This window comes from Manis javanica, chromosome 1, assembly GCF_040802235.1.
Source record: "Manis javanica isolate MJ-LG chromosome 1, MJ_LKY, whole genome shotgun sequence".
Lineage (NCBI taxonomy): Eukaryota > Metazoa > Chordata > Mammalia > Pholidota > Manidae > Manis > Manis javanica.
Window position 1 is genome coordinate 156263036 of NC_133156.1, and position 22403 is coordinate 156285438.

Below are 22403 nucleotides of genomic sequence, written 5' to 3' on the forward strand. Positions count from 1 at the left end.
CTACCCCTTTCATAGGTCAGCTCTTTTGTGAGCTCCTTGAAACTGTGTCTTTCATATTTGGGTTCTCAGCACCTAGCACAGTGCCTTGCACACAGTATAGGACCAGTCAGTAAGTGTGGCTGAATGAAATTGGTAAACCTTTCCTGATCCTCAAACACTTACTGGCTGAGTTCTACTGGCACCAAACCTCTAGAGCACATTATTTTTTGCCTTAGGATCTGGTTAAGTGGGCACAGATACCATTAAACTTGGTTCACAAAATTGAGAATTTGAGTCACCTGGGGGAGCTTGTGAAAAAAAGTCTGCTGGGCCCCACCCCTAAAATCTGAGCTGAGAAGTTGAAAGTGGAGACACAGGAATTTCTAACAAGTTCCAAGGTGATGTTGATAATGTTCATTATCAACCATACTTTATAAACCATTGCACTAAATAAAGCTGCTGAGGGCAGGGGCTCTGTCTTCCTCATTTCAGTATCCTCAGGATCCTGTGCTAGAGAACCCAGCACATAGGAGCTGCTCGAGAAATAGTTGATTTGAATAACAGTTAAAAAAGTTTATTTTACTGAATCTAGGTTACAAGTGTATCAATACATTTATATGTCATTAAATGAACAAATACACATATAAGCTCTTAAAACATGGCATGTAAAAAAGCCCTCATCTTCTAAAATGATACCTAAATGTGCTAGCTCTGGACCCTTAACCAAAGAACTTAAAGAATAACAGAATCTTAGCATAAAAGTCTCTTCTAAAGATAATCTAGTTTATTAATATTGAGCAGCAGGAATTTTAAAAATTGGTGGAGTGCTTCCTACTGGTGGATAGACACCGCAAGAACGTTATAAACACTTGTTGCCCTCAGGAGCTAACAGCCAGTGAGGAAGTAAGGAACCCACAGTAAGTGTGTGCATGTGTCAGTGTGCAAATGTTAAGTTTCAGGAGTGGACAGCAACCATGAAAGCATTTGCTTTTATTTATTCAATTCTTAATTGTCATTAATCTATGAGAACACATCTTTTTAATTTTCTATAAAATACCATTAACATAGCCCAATGGATATATACTAAATATTAATAAATGATATTACTTAATAATTCCTTTGAGAAACTATGACTTTACTATTTCTTCTTAAATGTACCCAGTCAGAACAACATGAGGAATTTAGAGTTTCCCTGATGCAGATAGTTGCATGCTTATGGGATATTTAGATACAGATGCCAGTCATATATAAAGTAGACTTCTCAGAAAATTGTGGGAAGAACAAATGTTTCTAGATGGAATAGTGTGCACATATGGAGCTTGCCATTTTAAGAATTCCATGGTAAACTTTTCATAATGGAAATAATTATTCCTGAGTTATCTCTTTTTCCCTCTTTGTTAATGCACAACTTTACTCCTAGATTGTTTAAAACTGGACACAAATGTTATTCCATAAATTATTTCATTCAATAGAACTTCATTTTTATCTATTAAAAAAAAAAGTACTGTGTTGTTGCATTCTGGGTTCTCATCCCTGCTGTGTTCTTGGAATTTGGGGCAAATCATTCACTTTTCTGCCTTGATCAACTCATCTGTAAAATGGAGAAATTTATAGTACCTACTTGGTAAGGATGGTGAGGCTTCAATGAGATCATCGCTGTATGGCTCTTAGCCCAGTGTCTAGCACTCAGTAAATGTCACCTCTGCTACTAGTCTGTCTCTCTCTAGGATGTTATGATAGAGCACGAATTCTAGGCCCTGCTGGATTAGTGGTGTGAAAACTGATACAGGGGAAGCCTCCTTGGCATGACATCAGGAGGCCTGCTGCGGGAGTGCTCATGGTCACCACTCTCAGTCAATTGCAGACCCAACAGGAAGAAAGAGACAGACGCCATACAGCTCATACTATTTTGGCTACTTTACTACCCAGTAGAAGGAGGAAAGAGTTTCTGCTTCCCCCATCAACAGCTGGGCAACAGAGCAGCCAATGAGAGACTGTTACAACCCAACCAATGAGCACCCGTGACACTTGGGACTCCCAGCTAACTCCAGTGAACTTTTTGCTTAGAAAAGTCCCCCAACACTCCCCCTTTTCCTCTCTAAGAGCCTCCCCTTTGTTCTCTGGGCATGGGCATGCTTATGATTTTGCCATAGCTTGTTTGTCTAGACTTGAAATTCTCTGGTATTCCTAAATAAACTCATTTTGCTGGTAAAATTACTGGCAGCCTTATTTCAACAGTGGTTAACTGATGACCAGTCACAGAATCTTTATGAGCTGGGGCAAAATGAGAAGACTGAGCTGGATTTGCTGTGGAGCCTTCCTGCTCCTGGCTTTACTGGCTCTGGCTTCTTTCGATGTGAGAGTCCATTCCCTACTGCTTGCCCTTGGAGCACAACTGATGGACATAGCTTTACACTTCTGGGAGCGGTGTACCCCGCCTGGAGGCTGAGCTGCCGGTCCACTGGGTCAGAGCTGAAGCACTGTCTGGGAATTGGGCATGTGTGTGACCATGTACTCAAAAGGGAAGGGCCTAAAGACAGGCCACAGATTAATTCTTGATGGGCCTTTATCTCCTTCATTTAACTTATTTGGGCTCTTTTTTTTTTTTTTTCCTCCCTTTGAAACAGAAGACCACAGAGTAGAATCTTGAGATTTGCTTCCTGGCATGGGATAACATCTTTGTTTTACAATCCCCCAGGGGCTTGACAAAAGCTGAGGGCGCAGGTACCGGTGGCTTCTAAAGTCAAGGAGAGTCATTCAGAAATACGGCTTTTTATATGCTAGGCATTGAGCGCTGACAGCTCTGGAAGGAGCTTTCTTAATTCTTTCATAAATTAAATTGGATTTTGACTATATATTGAAGAGATTCATTGATACCTGGTAACCTAGGATTCTTCATGGTGGCTTGACCTAAAGCTATTAATAGAATTTCCTGAAAGGAGTGAGTAAAATAGTCCCAGGACACCCTTCTTAAATGAGTATGTCAGGCAAATAAACGGCTTCCCCTAGGGACATCCTTTCAGCTCGTGGGTCCTGGACTAGCTGTGCGCTGGGGGTGGTGGGCATCTCATGCCCCACAATACACTTCAGTATCACGGGGAACACACCCAGTCAGTTCCCCAGGCCCGGCTTTGTCGGGTGAGGCGTGGCCAAGGCTTTCCCCAGAGTCAGCCATTCATTCATTCAGTAGATATTTCCTGTGTGATTACATTGTGCCCAGCGCAGAGTGGGTGTTAGGAATAGAGTGGTGGGCAAATCAGGCAAGGCCGTGTCTTCGTGAAACTCTACGTGCCAGCGAGGGAGGAGAAAATACCTGAACCACCACAACCACGGTCCTCGCTGCCATTTACTGAGTATCCACCCTACGCCATGCACTGCTCTAGTGCCACACAGGAATGAACTCAGCGCACCCTCTAACCGCCCCGGAGGCGGGCACTGCCGAGATCCCCCCAGAGCGGAGGGACCCGAGGCCGGGGATTGCCCGCGGGCCCACGGGCCCGCTCCCTCCCCACGGGCATGGCGGCGTGGGGCGGTAGGTCCGCGCGGGGAGGCAGCGCCCGCCCTCCGCCGGCGCCGGGCTGCCCCACGTGACGGGAAGTGGCGGCGGCGGGGCCTGGCCAGCCCGGGAGCCGCGACCGGGAGCGGGCGGCTGGCGGCGGGCCCAGGCGCAGGGCTGGCAGGCGGCGGAGGCCGGGGCGCCGCGCGGTGAGTGCGCAGGACGGCGGGGCGCGGACCGTGCCGGCGGGCCGAGGGAGATGGGGAGGGGCGGGGGCGGGGTGAGCGGGCATGTGTGCCGGGGTCGGCCAGCGCCGGGCGCCGTGCAGGTGTGCGGGCGGGTCAGGGGCGCGCGCGCGAGCGAGCGTGCGGGTGTCGGGGGCTGGGGCGCGCGTGCCGGGCCGGGTTTGCGGCGGCTGTTGAGGCGTGTGAGGGGTGGGTGTGGAGCGTGCGAGTGCTCAGGGCAGGGGAAGATCTGGGAAGGCCGAATCCTAGACCCAGGTAGGTTTTTCGTTTCCTGGGGGCCTAGCAGGGCTACAGCCCTGCGCCCCTTGCCCGGCCGCCCCATGCAGGGAATGTTTTGCTGCTGTAATTGTTGTTTCATGGAGCTTCGGGAATTGGAGAGTTCAAATTCCGGGTCACAGGCAGGCCTGAATTGACAGCACGGGTGTTTTGGGGAGGAGGGCAGAGACCTTGCCCCTGCCCTCAGCCCACGGCGAGGGCTGGAGGCTGCTACCCCCACAGGAGTTTTCCTTTCCATTGCCTTCTGGAGGTGCAGGGAGCAGCCGGGTTTCCCTCTTGCCTCCCTGTGTTACATGGGGGCGACTTGAACGACAGAAGCTGTGGTCTCCAGTTTTCTGCACCTGTCATTGCTTCTGCCCATTGACCCTGACAAAGCCGCCAGGCCGCTGCTCTGGGGATCCTGCCTGGCTGCTGGAAATGGGGATTCTCATAGTTGTTATTTACATAAATGTACTATATTGGGTGCTGGATCAAAACCTCAGCGGGGTTTAATCAGCCTTTGCTGAGGTGCCTGTGGGCAAATGAGTCCACCGGGAGGGAGGGAATGTGCGAGGAGCGTCCCTCGGGGTGTGAGCTGGCTTACCTGGTCAGCACCTGCCACATGGAGGGGTCTGCTCCTCCTGGTCTTGCTTCTTTCTGTTGATCAGCTGAAAGCTAGTGGACAAGTGAGGGCGCCCAGCGCTACGGTCTAATAGGAAGGAACATCTGCCCAGATGCATCCTTTTCTTTTTCCTTCCATTTCTGCCAGCCAGGCAGACTCAACAGTAATTGAAGTGATGAGTGGCACTTACAAGAGCCCTGACCGGAAGCTCCTGGAACTTGGCTACAGCGAGCCCTTCCAGGCCCCAGTGGAAGGGCCCCAGTGATGCCCCGCTGTGGTCATGGGGTGGAGCTGTGGGATCAAGTCTGACCCTGCCACCTTCAAACTATGAGTCCTGGGCAAATTGCTGAATGTTCTGAGTCTCAATTTCCTCCATCAAAACAGGCGTTAAATTGGAAAGATACATGCATTCTAATAACAATGTGCATTTGCATTTGGCACAGAGCCAGGCACTGAGTAGGTGCTCAATATATTATTATTAATAAATATAAATGAGGATGTAGGGCTGCCTGTCTCTCAGCTCTGAAAATGACCGGTTTTGTGCTCTGAGTAACTTAACCCAATGAATGCTTTACTCTGGTGCTAGACTTCTTGCCGGGTCTGCATTCCAATATGCTGTATACATGGCAGTATTCATTTCACAAAGAAATCAGGTGAGAGGTGTGATGACACCCCTTGCCTCAGGTTCTCTGCTGTTTCGCCTCCATTCACAGTTGTGAACAGCAGGCCTCTGATCTCCTCACGCTGGGGACGGCTTGTCCACCAAGCAGGCTCCTCAGGTGCTTCAGCCTTTGCCTAACCTCCCGGCTACAGGGATTTGTGAGGCTCCCTTAGCAGCTTCAGTTGACTAGTTTAAAAAGTACAGGCCTCACTGTTTAAAAAAATGTTAAATTTTCTGGGCCTGATTTGCCACAGTAGCATTTGTGTTCACCGTTTGGGAGTGGGGAGATAGGCAGTTGTTATGGCTTATTCTTTCCTGCTCATATTAAGCATTTGTGGTCCTTTCCGAGAACTTGAGGAAATTCACGGGTTAGGCATCTTCATCTGGGTCTGCATCCAGCCCTCATTAGAAGTACATTGCGGCTGTCATTTGTGGCAGCCAGGTGTTTGGATACAGCCAAATAATCTGTACTTTACAGCTCATCTCCTCTGTGGCAAATGTGACCCGTTTTTCTTTATGAAAAAATACATGGCCATTAAGTGAATGTAGAAGTAACAAGTTAATTTGGGGCTGCCCAGACAAGTTTGAGTGCTTCGTGTGGAAGAGGAGACGTCCTGAGGGCCTTGTGGAATATGGCAGATGATTGGAGATGAAGGTATTTTCTTGGTAGTCAGGTAGCTGCTGCTGAGCAATTGAGTCAAGAACATAATGTGTGTAAAAGAGGACAGTTGCCCTGCATCCAGTAGGCACTTGTTGAAGGTCGAGTCCTGAGGAGGATGGTGTAAAGGAAACACCCTAGAGACTCATGTTCCCGCTCTGCTCCCTTTCCACGTGTCTTCTTCAGTATAACTGTTGGCGGAAGTTACTATTATAGGATGTATATGACATGTACATAATACATATGCACACATTATGCATGCATATTCTGTGTGTATATGTGGTATGTGTAAATAGTGTGTATGCACACATATGTATGTCTATTTACATATATATTTAAGTAATTCTGATTAGTGTTGCCCAGAAAAAGGATACCAATGATGAATAGTTACATCTAGGTGTACTAGACAACAAGTTAGGGTAATAACTAGATGACTAGTTAAGTGTTAGACCTTAGCTGTATTTTTTTTACCCCTTCCTTTTTTTAAGACAGTCTTGGGTTATCGAAACAGGTTTATTGTGCTGTAAGTGGTCTCATGCTATCTCTGTCATGTAAGAGCAAAAGATAACACGAAATGACTGTCAGGTACTGTCCTCATTTTCAAAAGGGGGAAAGTTCTCTTTGGTACCAGTCAATAAATGTGTTGTTGATCCCTGGCAGATTTCCAGATTAAGTCATTGAGTGGATGGCTGTGAGAAATTAGGGAAGCACATGGGGCTGGCATGGGCACAGTTCTGTAAGAACAGTTTATGTCATGTAAATGTATATCCTGTTTTGCTGTGATGACTAGGTCAATGGAGAAATGTGGCAATGTACCATTCTGAATTTGCAGTTCAGCCAGGGAGTGCTGACGCTGACCTCCGCTTGGTAAGAGGCATCTATTTGGGACAAAAGTTGTTTAGGGTTTGTAGGCAGGGGCAAGCCATTTTGGCAGCAGAGACCCCTAGGGAGGTCGGATGGGGGAGGATAATAGGATTCCTCTCTGCACTCAGGACAGGAACCCTGCTGGGAACCGCAAGGGCAGTCATCTGTAGGCCTTGTCCTTTGGAGCCAGGAGCCGCATGCTTAGAGTCGTCACTTTCAACGGGATCCTAAGAGAGCATCTGAAATTTCACTTGTCCCTGCATTCAGTAGAGTGGAAAGAATACAGCCTTGGAGTCAGAAGCAGAACCTGGAGTTGAAATCACTGTTTCATCACCTTGTAGCTGTGTAACCTTGAGCAGGCTCCCAAAAGTCCTTATATGTTCATAATAGCATCTGCTTCTCAGGGAACTGAGAATGAAAGGAAACCATTTATATCCAGTGCACAGTAACTGACCAAAACCAGTGCTTAGGAGCCTCCAGAGGCGGCTGGGCCAGGCAGAACAATAGTCCCTTGGTGCCTATCCTTGTCTAGACTTGGGTAACCCACACGGCTCCACAGCCAAGGTACTGTCCTCTTGAATCAAGCCGCCTGTACCCCCCATGGTCTTTCAACCTCTGCAAACCTCCGTTTCCTCCCCTGCAGAATGGAATAATGACAGTATTCACCTATAGACTTGTGAGCAAAGAGGGTACTTAGTACAGAGTCTGGCACCTAATGAGCATTCCTGAAGTCTTAGCATCCATACAATGGTGTCACTACTACCCTGCCGACCAAGGAGCTAAGGATTGGTAGAGGGGAAGCATGTAGTACAGTCCAAACTCCTATTTTACAAGGGGGGTGACCAGCCCAGAGGCTCTAAGTGACTTGCCCAAGATCATAAGAAGGTGGCCAAGCCACTAGTGCCCAGATCAATATTGAGAATGACTGCTTTGCACCATGTCCCCTCTATTACTGCTGTCCAGTGACCCGGGTTAGCTTTGGGGCTTGGTCCTGACGGAGGGCACTTAGCAGGCCTCATCTCTCTGTTCTTTCACAGTGCTTCTTACCTACTGCTCACCATCCAGCCCCTCACCTGCCTGCTTCTCCTGAAGTTCATGGTATATCATATTTTGGACCCAGTGGGTCACATTCACCCCAGTCTAATCTGAACGTGTCTGTAGAGAATGTTTCAAATGAGCAAAAGTCCCAAACTCTCCTCTTTGAAATGCATTCTCAGGAGAAATAACTTAATTTGTAGGTATTATCATACCTGTAATTGTAAGCTAGGATGCTAATCCTAAGAAAAATCACCTCCAAAGGAACTCAGTAAAAAAGATCATGAAATCACTCCCGTAGCCTTGTGGTCTAAGGGGCATTCTGTCGGACTGCCCATTGCCTGCTGCATTGTTTCCTTTCCCATCCATCGCTCAGATCATTCTGAATGTCTCCTTCCCTGCTAGAAAAGGAGATTTTAGCTCTCTTTGATTACTCTGAGGCAAGATAATAAACCAAGAAGCTGTGATTACATTTACCTTTTAATTTGAACTTTGTGTTTTGAACTAACTTTGGGCTTGCAAAAGAATTCATGTATACCCTTAACTCAGCTACCTGTTTGTCAACATCTAATATATTAAAAATAAAACTAATAAATTAACATCCAAACTATTGACCAAACTACAGACTTTATTTGACGTCACCAGTTTTTCCACTGATGTATTTTTCTGTTCTGCGGTCCTTGTTTGGGATCCAGCTTCCCCCATGTTGTGTGTGGCTGTCATGTCTCCTTGGCCCCTAATCTGTGACCGTCCCTCTGTCTTTCCTCGTGTTTTATGACCTTAACACACTTGAGGAGAGTTGGGGGTTTGGTGGACTGCCCCAGTTTGGGTTTGTCAGGCATTTTTCCATGATTAGGCTGCAGTGGTATGTTTTTGTCAAGAATGCCACAGTGGTGACATGCCTGGATTACACTTTTATTTAATGTTGGGATGCATTCAATGATGCCCCCACCCCAGAGCAGCAGGAATACCTCTGCTGAAACTCCACTGCATCCCTGGTGGCTCCACTGTCCTCAGGAAATTGCTGGTGCCCCTGCCTCCATGAGCAAGCCTCCCTTCCCCTCGTGCCCCTGGTGAGCCAGAACACAAACATCCTGTTTCCCACATATTTCTCTTTTGTTTCCAATGCCCAATCCCCCTGATTACCCTGTTATATTACTGTGAAGATTCAGGGGAGGCTTCTTTCTGAGGAGTCAACTGCAGTCTAAAAAACAAAGATTTTAAGCCTTCTTATCACACACACACATACAATTATGTTTGTGACCACTGAGCCTTTAAGTGATATCAAATCTCATGTGATTTTAGAGTGTCTCTAAGATAATTCATATTTTCCTTGATCATGAGGTGATGTCAGTTGTAGTTTTAATCCATTTGTTTCCTAAGAAGAGAGCTGATTGGCCCACAAAGCTACCAAAATTCATCTTTTAGGTACAAACTAAAGTTTTGAGACAGTGATGTGGTTTTATTAAATGTGTTATTTCCACAGACCGTGGAGGTGGCCGTCAGAGTGCCTGTGGAGACAACTGTAGGAACTGGAGGTTTGATTTTAAGTGAGAGCTTCAAATAACATTTTATTTTGCTAATTCAGCACAAAGAAAGCATCTGAAGGCAGCTTGCAATAGAAGAACTTTTGCTAGCAAGATTTGCCCCTTCCTATCCAGTAAAGAATTTTGAGCCTGTGATTTGGCTGTTCATTCTGTCAGGAACATAGCATAAGAAATAGAGATTTCCAGGCCATAGAAAAAATATGGTATGTCCAGGCATACCTACGTGTCCCGCTATGTATCCACAACAGGGTGGGCAGCAGAGGGAAGATGAGTGGGGGGGTAGACGTGTGCAAGGAGGAGGATGGGAGGGTCAGCACTGTGCTCAGTGTCACAAAGATGTAAACACAGAAGCTGGACCCTGGCACAGAGGCCCCTTGATAACTGTCCCCACTGTGGCTGCTTTATTTAACAACCTGCTCCAAGACAGGCCACTGCCAGCACATGTCCTCCATCCAGCTGAGTCCCTCACCTGACCTTTTGGGGCTGTCCCCCAGGCACAGGTCAGCCTCCATTTCTGAAACCACTAGAAAATTGCCTCGCACTTGCTTTTAAGTTTTCATGCTTTAAACCTCTCTCAGGGCTATCCTGGAGCATGAAGCCAGGCATGGTGTTCTCCATGTTGCAGAGCGCTCCTTTCTGGCCCTCTGCCCTTCCCCCTTGTCCAGGATGACTTCCCCTTGGCACTGTCCTCAGCCCTTGATGCTTCCTTTCTGGGTCATACGGGATGACCAAAGTGACCATGCCATGAGTTGACAAAACCAGGTGTGACTTGGAAGGTTCCCTGTATTCCCCAGCCCTTTTCAAGAGTGTTAAGACTGTGTGACAGCTTTTGATAATTCCTGTAGAGGTTTGGTTTTTAGAACAGATATTTACGGTTTTCTAAAAGATTTCTCCCTGTAGCAAATGTTGGCATCTGTCTGTGGCTTCATGATCTTATTAAGGACATTTGCCCAGGCTCATTGAGAAACTTCTTAAACATTAGTTTTCTATAAAAAGAAAGTCTTTGATTAAAATAACAAAATATAAACTATTAAAAAGTCATTGTATTTATAGAAATACAGCAAATCACAGAGGATTCAAAGAAAGCAAGCGTCCTGGTACCTAACTCCTGAATTGCTGTGGTTGGCCAGCCCAGGAAGGGTCATCAGTCGGTCTGGCATCCTACCCACACCCCCTCTGACACTGGCCCTGACCCCCAAGCATTACTACTTGCCATATGCCCAAGGGACTGAAAGGCAGATGAGAATGAGGGGATGTTTTTTTTCTTTAGGGAGTGCTACAGCGTTACGTTCAAGCAAAGCAGTGTAGTTAATAACTATATTCTGACTAGTGGTTTTAATCCCTTGGAAAGGTTCCCAGGTGGGTTGCTTTGCTGAGGATACCTTCTGACACTGGGGGGGGGGGTCCGCAGCATACCCCAGACACTGCAGACTTAGACCCTGGCTCTTTCAAACACAAGTGACTGGCTAGTTCAAGGATTCAGAATGGAATGTTAGAATAATATGAATAGGCTAATAACTATGGCTTCTCTTTATAAATAAGAGGAAAAATTGGCTGGGGGTACATTTCTAAGGGCTTCACATCCTATGCTGAGTCTGGAGTTTATCTTCTGGGCAGTGGCATGCTTTCCAGAGCATTTCAAGGAGGGTAACGGCATGGTGTTGTTGTAGGCGGGAGGTCCACATTTCTGCCCATCCTCAGGATTGGCTTTGAATCTGAAGTACAATATGAGAATGACTGTTTAATCCATCTTCACTCATAATGGACTAGCAGAAACTCCGAAAAAAAAAAAAAGTGAAAAGAGACAATAGTGAATCTAACTTCAGAGTGTCCTTCTCAAAATGTAGAGGAAGAATTCATCTTTAGCTTTGATCATTAGGCAAGTTCCTCCTGTTTTAAGGCCATAAAATTGATGAGTTTTTGAGCTTTTACCCAGGAAAAGATGGACTCCTGGTGCACATAGAGCTGTCATTTTAAAGTGTTGGTAATTCTCAAATATGACATTTTTGCAGATGCTTGGGACACCATGCCTGTCTTAAGTGCTCTCCAAAATTTGCACATTCTGTGACAGGAGAGAATGGATGTCATTCTTTGGTTCAAGAGTAATAATTACCGATAAAGATCCCATCTTAATAAATACCATTTCGTCATAGCATTCTTTTAGCAGAATATATTAATTTCTGTCTCAGATCAGGAGTTTATATATATATACTTTTTTTCTTTAATCTTGTAATGTTGAATCTACAAGTCTCTATGTCTAGATCATCTATTTCAAACATTGTTCTTATTCTATGGTGATTCTTTCTACATGACTTTAAATGAGGCCTGGCCTCAGTGAGATTCAATACAGAGTAGAAGAAAAGGGAGCAAGACAGTAACAGCAGTCTTGAAAAATATGAATGGAGGTGTTTTTATGGCCATGGAAGTTGAGGAAGAAGCTGAAGATGGGTAGCAGCCCAGGAGGTGAGAAGCTGACCTCTTGGAAGCTGTGACCCCAGAGGGTGCAGTGACCCAGGACAGGGCATTTGCCCAATAGGCATTCTATCCCACGTTAGTGTTTTCTCCATCTTCTAATAATCTAAGGGGACTTATGGAAGTAATTGACAGGAGGCCTTATTTTGGACTTTGTAAATATGGATACAATGTAAACTAAACATTGGGTTTACACAAACTTAAGAAATTGCAAGTAAATCACATACTAAAATGATAACTGTTTACATTAAATGAAATTTTAAGTAAGGTATATGCATTTAGTGAGTTGTACCAAGTTTATTAAATTGATGTTCTTCATCTGTTTCCAGGCTAAGCTGGTTTGGGGGAAATGAATATAATTTTATATAATATATATAGATATCCAATCTGAGAGAGAAATAATTTTAATAATTTAGTACATTTAAAGAAGAATGTATAGTCTGTATAAGATATAAGGATAATAATAAAAGCAACCTCAACTTAAGAAACAGAACATGACTAATACTTCTGCAGTCAAGGTTACTCCCATTCCCCATCCTCTCCTCCCTAGATTTGTGTACTTTTCTTTAGGATGTTACTGTGTTTGACTGAAACCGTAAGTATTACATTAGTTGGATTTTCATGTTTTTTAGTCTTGCACAGCCTCCTGTACCCTTCAAGTGTAGAGTATTCTGCACTGTCGCTGCTCAGCGCTGAGAGTCATCCTTGTAGGCAGCTGTACCCTCGCTGCTGTACAGCGTGCATCCTGTCGAGGAAAGCTTAATTGTTTCCAGTTTTGCCCTTTCTCAATCAAGATTGCTGCCAGCTTTCTTGCTTACGCCCTGGTGAACATAAATTCTATAGGGCATTGCCTAGAAGTGAAGTCGCTGGCTCACTCATAACATCAAGGGCTTCCCGGCTAATGCCAAAATGGTCTTGCCCATTTACAAGCCTCCACCAGCAGTGTAGAGAGTGTTCACTGCTCCATGTTCTTGCAAATAGCTAATGTCATCAGACTTCAGATGTTTTGCCAATTTAATGGATATAAAGAAAGTCTTGTAGTTACAGATAACTGTCATTCCAGATGATTTGCAGTTCCAGATGACTAACCAGGTTGAGCATTCTTCCATGTCTACTGGCCACTCATGTTTCCTCTTCTATTTTGTCCCCTCTTTTCTTAGATTCTTGTTACTTCCTTTCTGTAGGTGTTCCCTGTTTCATCCAGGTATATTTTTTTGTCAGATATGTGATATCAGTGTCTTCTCATCTCCCCCATATTTTCTGTTTAAACTTTCCTCTTCATGGTATCTTGAAGAACAGAGGTTGTACATTTTAACATAAATGAATTACATTTTTCCTAAGGGTTTTATGCTTCCTTATTTTAGAAATTCTTCTCTACCCTAAACATATTTGTCCATATTTTCTTCTCAAAGTTTTAAAGTTATGCCTTCCATACTTAAGACACTAAATTCATCTGGAATAATTCTGATTATTTACATTTATAGTAAGGTAGAAATGTAGTTTTTTTCCCCTTCTGTATGGACATCCAGTTGTCCTAGGACTATTTATTGAACATGTTTATACTCTGTATACACCCCAGGATATACAGTGCAACTCTGTCATAGTTCAAGGTTCCGTATACACATGGTCTGTATCTGGGCACCAAAATATATTCTCCAGGGCTCGTGTCATACCTGTACCACATTATCTTAATCACCATAGCTTGGTATTACATCTTATGTGTTGTGTCAGATCCCCTTGCCTTATCTTTTTCAAAAGCATTTTGCTTTTTTCTGGCCCTTCTCATCCATATGAATTTATAATCTGCTTGTTGAGTTACACACACACTTGTTAGAATTTTTATTGGAATTTCATTTTTCTCTGGGTCAGTTAGGGGGAAGTTTTCTTTTTATTGAAGCATAATTTGCATACAGCAAGATGCACAGACCCTAAGTGCTCAGTTCAGTGAATTTTGATAAATCTATACACCTCTATAACCAGCATGTCCAACAAGATATAGAATATTCTGTCATCCCAGAAACTTCCCATGCCACTTTCCACTTAGTCACCCCTTTCTCTCCAAAATCAACCCTATTCTGATGTCTGTCCCTCTAGCCTACTTTTGGACTTCATATAAATGGAAAACTACAGTATAGGTATGGTTTCTTTCATTCAGTGTTTTTTTTTTTTTCACCAAACCTCCTGAGTGATTTATTTTACAATTTAAACAGTTTTAGAATAAATATATTTTTTTCCAAATGTGTTCATTTATTGACCAATAGAAGTAAAGACTGGAAGTCATCAGTCTTCTAAATCCTGAAAATTTTAGATTTGTTGGAAACCCATTCATTCATTCTAGGTTAATTCTTTTATTTTTGTTGCTGCTGGTGTTTTAAGCTGCTAATCTTTCTTTTTTATATCAAATGTCCATCACAGTGATTCAACAGCCTCCTCCCCACCCTGCCGACCCCCCTCCCCCTTGGTAGCCACCAGTCCCTTCTCAGCGTCTGTGCATCTAATGCTGTTTTGTTCCTTCTGCTTTGCTTTGTTTTCACATTCCACAAATAAGGGAAATCATATGGTATTTGTCTTTCTCTGCCTTCATTCAGTGTTTTTGAGATTCATCCACATGGCTTTTAGCCATACTTAATTCCTTTTTATTTCCGAGCTGTATTCCACAATATGAAGACACCCATTTAAATGGGTACAAATGGGTAAAACTGAGCCGTTTCCTGTTTTTGACTATTATGAATGAGGCTGCTTGCCTATACTTGTACAAGTCTTTTTGTGGATATTGGGGTATACTCAAGAGAAATGGAAACATTAGGAGTGGAATTGTGGGGGTCACAGGATAAATGCATGTTTAACTTTATAAAAAAACCACAAGATTTCCAAAGTGATGGGGCCATTTTATGCTCTTCCAACGGAATATGAGATTTCTATTCTATGTCTTCATTAACATTTAGTGTTGTCAGTATTTTTAATTGCAGTCATTCTAATAGCTGTGAAATGGTATCTTGTGGCTTAGAATAATTTTCTCTGATGACTAATGATGGTGAACACCTTTTCATGTTCTTATTGGTCATTCATACACCTTTTTTTTTAATCTTTTGCTCATTTTAAAATAAGTTTGTCTTCTTATTGATTTGTAGGAGTTTTTATATATTCTGGATATGAGCCATTTGCCAGATATATATATGTGCGTGTGTGCATATATATGTGTATACATATATATACATTTGTATCCTAAGAAATCTTTATGTACCTCAAGGCCCCAAAGATTTTCTTCTGTGTTTTCCCTAGATGCTTGACAGTTTTAGTTTTTCTATTAAAATAGTTTCATGTATCTCAAATTAATGTTTATCTATGATGTGAGGTAGGGATAATTAAGGTTAAATTTTTCCTTTATGGTTATCCTGTTCCAGTACCATTTATTGAAATGACTTTCTTTTCCCCATTAAATTGTGTTGGTGCCTTTGTTAGGAACCAATTGAATATATACGTGTGGGTCTAAATTGGGGCATTCTGTTTGTTCCATTGATCTATTTGTCTATCCTGATGTCTTAATTACTACAATTTTATAGCAATTTCTGAAATCAGTTGAGTGTAGGTCCTTGAACTCTTCTTTGTCTTTAAGATTGTTTTGACTATTCTATGTACTTGATTTCCATTTAAATTTTGAAACCAGCTTGTCAGTTTCTACAGAAAAGTCTGCTGGGATTATAATTTAGATCTTCCTAAATGTCTAACAATAAGATTTTATGATTTTCTCCATGAAGATCTTAAACATCTTTGTTAGATAATTCCTTTGTACCAGTTTTTTTATACTTTTGTAAATATCTTTTTTAAGGCTTTTTTTTAAGATTAAAGTTCCTAATTGGTGTTTGTATGTAGAAATGCTGATTACTTAGTATATTGATTTTCTAAATTGAACAATATTTTAAACTTTTATTTCTAGTAGATTACTTCTGAGTTTTCATGCCAACAGTAATATCGTCTGTAAATAATTATGTGTTTGTGTTCAATTCTTTATAACTATTCTTATTTTTCAACTGGTATAGTTTTGAATAGAGATGGTATTTTAGTTTTCTAGGGCTGCCATAATAAAGTACTGTGAACTGGGTAGCTTAAACAACATCAATTTATTGTCTCACAATTCTGGCATGTCGAAGTCTGAGGTCAGGGTGTTGACAGGATTGGTTGCTTTTGAGGGAGAATGTTTCAGGCCTTCCCTCCAGCTTCTGGTAGCCTCAGGCATCTGTTGGCTTGTAGATGGCCATCTTCTCCCTGTGTCTTCACCTGTCTTTTTTCTGTGCGTGTCTGTCTTGTGTCTATATTTCCCCTTTTTATAAGGACACCAGTCATCTTGGATTAGGGCCCACCCTAATGACCTCATTGCAATTTGATCATCTACAAGGACCCTATTTCTGCATAAGGCCATATTTACAATTACTAGGAGTTAGGGCTTCAACATATTTGAGGGGAGATAATACACAATGATGGTAATGGTCTTATTTCCTTGTTTAATGTTTTTTTTTCTTTTTATTTTGTGAATGTTGTGAATTAAATCAATTTACTACTTTAAACTAATATTGCATCCCAACTTACTCATATTGTGTGTGTGTAAATACATGTACAGGTTGATTCAGTATGCTGATACTTAATACTTTTGCATCTTTATGATAAGAATGATGTATGATTTTTCCTTTTTCCTGTTTCTTTATCTGGTTTGGGTATTAAAATATAGTTCATATTAGCTTTATAAAATGAAGTGGGATGTGTTCCTTTTTTTTTTTAATTCTCAGGAGAATATATTATGTAAAAGTGGAATTGTGTGATTTCTTACTGTTTGGTAGAACTTGCTGGGAGGACCATGTGAACCTGGTGTTTACCTTGTGGGACAGACTGTCCATGAAATCAGAATAGAGCCAGTGCTCTTGCATTGCTCATAACTCACCCAGATCAGCTCTCTTGTGCCATGAAAAGGAGTAGGGTCTCTAGAATCCTATATAAATAACTGTTTTATAGGTCTTCAAGTAAAGAACACAAAAAAACCCACTTTTGAAGTGAATGGGTAACATAAAATATCAGCTGCTCTGCTGCATGTGTAGCAGAAAGGATGGACTGCCGTTTTTGAGCTAAGGTTTAGGAAACCTAAGCAGCCTAAGGGAAGATGCCAAAGCCACACCTTCTAACAGTGGCTACAGGTGTTAACTAAAAGGTAATATTTGTGCAAAGAGAAACAGAAAGAACAAAAAAAGCAGTAGACTCACAGACACCGAGAAGGGACTAGAGGTTATCAAAGGAGAGGAGTTGGGGAGGGTGGGTGGGGAGGAAGAAAGGGATTAGGGGGTGCTATAATTCACAATCACACCATAGGTAGGTCACTGGGATGGTAGTACAGCACGGAGAATACAATTAATGACTCTAACATCTTACTGCATCGATAGACAGTGATTGCAGTAGAGGGGGTGAGGTCTTGATAATACAGGTGAATGTTAAATCACTGTTTTGTGTATGTGAAACCATCATAAGATTGTATATCAAATACTTTAATTTAAAAAAAAGTAATGTTTGTGTTTGCATCTGGAGAAGAAATCCACGTTTTTACATTAGCACTTTCAGACACTCACTAAGATCCTATCACCACAAGTAGTGTGTATACTTAATTTGGTAGAAAGTAATTAATATTTTAATTTCAGCCCATAGTACATTGCTTTATGTTGTTGCTTATTTATTTGTTTAAATTAATTAATTTTTTTTCTTTTGGTATCATTGATATACAATCACATGAACAACATTGTGGTTACTAGATTCCCCCCATTCTCAAGTCCCCATCGCATACGTCATTACAGTCACTGTCCATCAGCGTAGTAAGATGCTATAGAGTCACCACTTTTCTTCTCTGTGCTATACTGCCTTCCCCGTGCCTGCCCCCATACATTATGTGTGCTAATCATAATGCTCCTTATTCCCCTTCTCCCTCCCTTCCCACCCACTCTCCCCGCCACCACCCAGTCCCTTTCCCTTTGGCAACTGTTAGTCCATTCTTGGGTTCTGTGAGTGTGCTGCTGTTTTGTTCCTTCAGTTTCAGCATTGTTCTTATGCTCCACAGGTGAGTGAAATCATTTGGTAATTGTCTTTCTCTGCCTGGTTTATTTCACTGAGCATAATACCCTCTAGCTCCATCAGTGTTGCAAATGGTAGGATTTGTTTTCTTCTTATGGCTAAGTAATATTCCATTGTGTATATGTACCACATCTTCTTTATCCACTTATCTACTGATGGACACTTAGGCTGCTTCCATTTCTTGGCTATTGTAAATAGTGCTGCAATAAACATAGGGGTGCATATGTCTTTTTGAAACTGGGGTCCTGCATTCTTATGGTAAATTCCTAGGAGTGGAATTCCTGGGTCAAATGGTATTTCTATTTTTTGTTTTTTGAGGAACCTCCGTACTGCTTTCCACAATGGTTGAACCAGTTTACATTCCCCCAGCAGTGTAGGAGGGTTCCCCTTTCTCTGCATCCTCACCAGCGTTTGTTCCTAGTCTTTTCTGAGTTGGCCATCCTAACTGGTGTGAGGTGATATCTCATTGTGGTTTTAATTTGCATTTCCCTGATAATTAGCGATGTGGAGCACCTTTTCATGTGCCTGTTGGCCATCTGAATTTCTTCTTTGGAGAAGGGTCTGTTCATATCCTCTGCCCATTTTTTAATAGGGTTATTTGCTTTTTGGGTGTTGAGGTGTGTGAGTTCTTTATATATTTTGGATGTTAACCCCTTGTCAGATATGTCATTTGCAAATATATTCTCCCATAATGTAGGATGCCTTTTTGTTCTGCTGATGGTATCCTTTGCTGTACAGAAGCTTTTTAGCATGATATAGTCCCATTTGTTTATTTTTTATTTTGTTTCCCTTGCCTGAGGAGATGCGTTCAGGAAAAAAGTTACTCATGTTTTTTTGCCTGTATTTTCTTCTGAGAGTTTTGTAGTTTCATGACTTACATTCAGGTCTTTGATCCATTTTGAATTTACTTCGGTGTATGGGGTTAAACAATAATCCAGCTTCATTCTCTTGCATGTAGCTGTCCAGTTTTGCCAACACCAACTGTTGAAGACGCTGTCATTTCCCCATTTTATATCCATGTGTTGCCTGTTTATTTTTCTAGTCTTTTTTCTTTAATGAGATTGGGAGCCTCTTGGAATATGGAACCGTGTCTTCCAACTTTTTCACATTTTGGAGGTGCTTATTGCATAAGTAATGTTATCTTTACTCAAGTTATTGTCCATAAATATACTAACATTTTTCAGTCCCTTTCCCTAATTAGGTATGCATTTTCCAGATTTAGGAAACATATTAAAATGTTGGTCTTTCAAATCATACCTATACTTTTAAGGTGAAGTTAGCATAAAAGGTTAGTTTAAATTCCAGATGAGTTTGAGATCACACAATTAAGTATTAATTGTATACTTTGGAGACATTTTTAAGTGTATTACCATGTTAAAGACTCTGAATTCAGACCCTGATGAGCTGGATTTAATGATAATACAAGAAAATATACAGGAAGACATGGCCTGATGTTTATCTTTCTGTAATTCATATTTTAAGTAAATTTATCACATGAATGAGATCATGGACTATTTGCCCACTGCTTAAAGGAGTAAACAGCTTTTGAGTACCAGAGTGTTATTTTGCCAGCGCCATGTGTTGCATTTTAACCACTCTGAAGTTTGTAATACAGTACTGCTGATAATCACTATGCTGTTTGTTAGCTCTGCAGGGCTTACTTATTTACTGGTTCCATGCTTGTACCCTTAAACATCTCCCCAATTCTCCCATGCCCCAGCCTCTAGTAACTCCCATTCTATTCTCAGTTTTTATGAGTTTGGCTTTGTTAGATTCTGAATATAAGTGAGATCATATAGTATTTGTCTTTCTACGTCTGATTTACCTCACTGAGCCTAAAGCCCTCAGGGTCCATCCATGTGTTGCAAATGGTAGGATTTCCTTCTTTCTCGTGGCTGAATAATATTCCATTGTGTATATTTACCACACCTGCTTTATCCATTCATGTGTGGCACTCTCCTGGCCTGTGAGGCTTTTGCTGAGAAATCCGCTGATCTGGTTCCTTTGTATGGTACAGTGTGGTGTTTTTTCCCTGGCTGCTTTATCCTTTGTTTTTGACAGTTTCATTATAAAGTGTCTGGGAGAAGGTCTTTGTGCATTGAGATAACAGGGTGATCTGTTAGCTTTCTGAACTTGGATATCTGTCTACTTCTCTCTCCAACTTTGGGAAGTCTCAGCTGTTACATCTTTTAAGAAATTTTCTGCCCCCTTTACCCTCTTCTGGAATCCTAATTATTTTAATACTTGTTTTTTTTTTTGATGGGATCCCACTGAACACAAAGGCTCTCTTCCCCTCTTATCAGTCATTTTTAATTGTTCTCCCCTAACTGGTTTATTTCAAAATTCTGTCCTTTAGTTCACTGTCTTGCCAATGGGTTTCAGCCCTGGGCAATTTCGCTATGGATTCAGTGAGACTGAATAATGACAATGGAATCTTCTTAGGGTGAAAAGGTTTATATCCAACTTTATTTCCATGGTGGCAGGTCAATCACTAAAATCCCATCCACTCAGAGCGAGTCTGCATGTAGCAATCCAGTCTATGCCTCTGGGCCTCCCTGCACAGTCATCCGGCACAGCTGTCCTCTGGGCCTCTGTTCTCGGTGCTGCCACCACTCCAGCCTCTGTTCTGCTTTCCTGCAGCTGTGCCACTGTGTTGCCCAGAGCATGGGGCAGCGCTCTTTACAGAGTCAATAATGACACATTGCCCACACGTGTGTAGTGAGCTAGCCAACCAGGATCCGGTGAAAATCCTGGCCATGGGAACCTTCACGTTATCCACACTCACGTATTCTGTTTTCTGAATGCTTTACACTACTGCACATGTATATTGTGCACTACTGCACCTCTATCGTATATTCCATTTCACTCACTGAGTTCTTCAGCTGCAGAAATTGCCGTTTGGTTCTTTTTTATGATTTCTTTTTGGTAAAAATCTCATTTTGATCTTTTTTTTTTTTCAGATTCCACTGAATTCCATGAGTTTTCTTGTAGCTCATTAAGTTTCTTCAAAACAGCTATTTTGAATTCTCTATCATCTTGATCACAAATGCCATACCTTTGAACTTGGTTATTGGAGGATTATCCTACCCTTTTTGTGGTGCGCATTTTCTTGATAGTCCCCTTGCAGTTTCGTGCACCTTCTCACGACTGCAGTAGCACATACCACAGGCACCTCCTCTGTCAGGCCTTTGCCAGTTGCCTTCAGATGGGATGTTCTGTTCCAGGCTGTTATTATCTAGGCTTTCTCTCAGTGTGGGTACACCTGCCTCACACTTCTGGCCCCCTTTTGTGGCAGATTCTTAAGCTTTTGTGCGGTTCTTACAATCCCCAAGCAGGCTTGCTGCTGGAAACCTCTTTCATTTTCCAGAAGGTGACCTCTAGTCCAGGCTGTGTTTTCTGCTTGCCCATGGAACAGTCCTGTTTTCTGAGCAGGGTCCTTGTCTGCCCGAGCGCTTAGGTTGCCCATAGAAACCCACATGAGGAGCCGCCACAAAGTAGGAGGAGGCATGGGGTATTCAGGTGTGGTGGTGCCTGCAGACCCCGCAGGGTGGTCCTCCCAAAGGCCCAGTGGACTTCCTGCTGCCCACGGTTCCTTTCATGCTCTTTGAGATTCTTATCTGCCTCTTTCCCAGTCTCCCCTGTCCCACCCCCAGTCATGGAAGTCCTACCTGATGGAGAGAAATGGGATCCTCCTGTCATTCCCTGTACCCTGGCTGGCCAGGCACTTGCTGCCTGCTGTCCTTTCCCTGGAGAGGTTCAACCCCGTGTAACATTTCCATGGTGGGTGTGGTGCTAGGAGATGTTCCTCTTGCCACTTCCTCTGCTGTGACCAAACTTGTTTTTGGTTTTGGATTTTTTTGGCTCCAGAGGCATCCTGGAGTCTCCCCTCGAGAAGGCTGGATTCTGCAAATTCTTTCCCGTGTGTGTACCTGCCCTGTCAGCATTCTCAGGTCTTTTCCCAGCCATGGCAAGAAGGGCTGGGCAGGCTTGCTGGCTCCACTGGTTCCCAAGCCCACATGAGTTCTGTGTGCCTGTTACTGCAGGCACAGGGCGTGAGACTCCACCTAGTCCCCCTAAGCCCACAACACCACTTGGGTGCTTTTGTTCATGGATGGATGTCTAATTTGTTAAAAAGGTGGAACATGTCACACCACCCTGATACTGACCTCACTCCCTCTGCTTTGTATAAGTTACATTTAATTATTAAAGCAGGTAGGAACCTTATCTTTAGTAGCATTTGAATAAATGTAGTTACCAAGTAATGACACAATATTGCATTCCCTTTAAGTGTTATAGAATTATGACTTCTTAATAAACCAGATACTTTTTACAGCTCCCTCTCCCCGCTCCAGTCCATCCCAGCACAGAGACTCAGCATGACATGTTTAGTTCTTTCCATATGTTCTTCACTGCAGGTGTGTGTAGTTCGTCTCTTATGCTGAACAGAGAGTGAAAAGGTGA

General features: G+C 42.7%; 1 protein-coding gene across 4 annotated transcripts in view; it reads left to right on the forward strand.

Moving 5' to 3' along the window:
* Nucleotides 1–3279: 3279 nt before the first annotated feature.
* The window catches only part of TGFBRAP1 (transforming growth factor beta receptor associated protein 1), a 77591-nt gene continuing 58467 nt past the window's right edge, over nucleotides 3280–22403 (forward strand). The window contains exon 1 of one of the 4 annotated variants that reach the window (XM_037019991.2): nucleotides 3280–3684. The gene's annotated coding sequence lies outside the window, so the exon portion shown is untranslated. Of the gene's footprint in view, nucleotides 3685–3954; nucleotides 3976–22403 lie in introns of those variants that run through there. The other 3 variants (XM_037019990.2, XM_037019989.2, XM_017676359.3) reach the window with 3 other exon arrangements.